At 49.7% G+C, this 2,071-nt stretch overlaps 1 long non-coding RNA gene across 1 annotated transcript in view; it reads right to left on the minus strand.

Annotated features, from left to right (window-relative positions):
* The window catches only part of LOC107183157, a 3,227-nt gene extending 1,720 nt beyond the window's left edge, over positions 1-1,507 (minus strand). Inside the window, exons 1-2 of the long non-coding RNA XR_001513925.1 lie at positions 1,406-1,507; positions 761-766 (exon numbers count right to left, since the gene is read on the minus strand). This is a non-coding gene — a long non-coding RNA (uncharacterized LOC107183157). The remainder of the gene's footprint in view (positions 1-760; positions 767-1,405) is intronic.
* Positions 1,508-2,071: the final 564 nt, after the last annotated feature.

Here is a 2,071-nt window from a genome sequence, read left to right on the forward strand (position 1 = left end):
CTGGCCCCAGGAGGGGGGTGCCTGTGGAGAGAGGCTGAACAGGCCAGAGGAAAGGGAGTGAGAGGAGAATGGAGGAAGAGAGGCCTAGAGAGACTGAGGGAAGGTGCCTGCGTTGGGACTGGGGGAAGGGCTGGGGGAAGGTGGTGGAGGAGTGCACAACTGAGCATCCAATCAGCACTTTGTGCTAATTGCAAACAAACATAACACTTAAACAAAAAGTAAGTTAGCATATGCACAGTGTGTGGAGGCCTCCAGTGTTGAGCCTCCCAGACCAATAATCTGTGATAGGAAGGCCTCCCTATTCCTGGCATGGATGGCCCAGGGCTCACCAGGTTCAGTGTGTTCCCCTCATTTGTTTCCACGGGTAACTGCAGGTTAATGAGCTCCCAGGGCAGTGGTTTAGAAGTTCAAGGGGTGTTAGTCTAAGGAGGGGCGTCACCGTAGAGAAGAGGGCATTCTCCTCCTTCTCCTTATGGGAGGGAACCGTGGAGTCTTTGCTGTTGGGTTAGGATTATTTTTATAATTAAAAACCACCAGCTGATGTAGTGATTGACTTTTCTACAACTTTATCCTATCCTAGTGGTTATTAAAAAATCACTTGAGCCCGGCCAATGTGTCTCAGTGGTTGAATGTTGACCTATGAACCAGGAGGTCACAGTTTGATTCCCAGTCAGGGCACATGCCCAGGTTGTGGGCTCAATCCCTGTGGAGAGTGGCTATAGCGTTTGGACAAGTTCAAGCCTCAGACTAATGAGAGGACATGATCCTCTCGTGGCCAAGGATGTGCAAGTCTCAGCACAATTATAGCCAATGGCTATAGTTGTAAGCTTGACCTTATGGTCCGAACTGTGGTCCCAGGAGGCTGAGTGATGTGAGCTGGATAGAGTTCAGGTGCATGTAATTGAGTAGATTCGAAATCCACGAGAACATTGTAAACATCTTGATCACACCCTTACTTTGCCTCATGGAATCTGGCTATAAAATAAAGACTTGGCTTGCAGGCCGCGGCACTGTCTCTCTAATCAGAGGGCAGCGTCCTACCTAGTCCCAGCTTTATTCTCTCATCTGTCTTTTCTAATCCTTCACCGCCCCCTCCTCCTTCCTCAGGTTCACCCATGGCCATGCTGGCGCTGCACGTATGGTGCCCAAATAGGGACCTGAGTGTCCCAAATTGCTTCTATTTCTTGTATATTTCAGGCCCGTCACCTATGTCAAGGTGTGGGGGTTTCCCATATAGGTGCTGCTCCTAAGTGGGACATGCACAGGTGGTCTGGACCATCTGCTTGAGGCTTGTGCCAATACCTTCTGGCCAGACACTTTCACAGAGACAGCACCGAGATCTGAGCTGGGCCGAAGAAATTACACACAAACAGGTTAGATGCAAGCACACAGGGGGTTTATTTACCAGTTCCTGATGGGTCTCAGACGCTGGGAAGGATCCACCCGGCGATGCTTGCTGACACACACAAAGGGGTAGACGGTGCCGTTGGCTGCTGGCTCTTTGTCGATCGACAGTTAATTGGGCAGAGTTTCGTGCTGGGAACCGAGACGTGAGCACATACAGGCCCTCACACTCTGGCGCAGGAGAGCTGTGCGCTGGAGAGCGACACGCTGCTGGGTCCATCAGACTGCCTGATTATATACCCCTCTGTAGGCGTGGTCTTCGTTGGTGTGTGTGTTCTCAGCGGCTGCCATATGTGGAACCACCCGGGGTCTGCTAAACTACGGGTGTGCACAGGCTTTGGGTGTTCCATCAGATAGGTTGTTTACCAGGACTAGTGAGGTTACAAGGGTGCATTTTTGGGTCTCACACAGTATTCCTATATCTAACATTAGGCACTATCATAATAACTATAACAGTCCACACAGGGTTACATGCTTTAAGTCTTACATTCTAAGGTCCTAACATTAAATACCGTAATGATTACTATAACACTGAGTATGGGGGAATTGTGATTGTGGGGTGAAAGGATGCTCCCATGAGGCATGTACAGAAAGCGAAAGTAGGATAGGGAGCAAGGTTTGGTAGCAGCTAAGTGTAAAACATGGGAAATTCAGGATCTCAGGAAAG

This window comes from Myotis davidii, unplaced genomic scaffold (assembly GCF_000327345.1).
Source record: "Myotis davidii unplaced genomic scaffold, ASM32734v1 scaffold401, whole genome shotgun sequence".
NCBI classification, from domain to species: Eukaryota; Metazoa; Chordata; class Mammalia; order Chiroptera; family Vespertilionidae; genus Myotis; species Myotis davidii.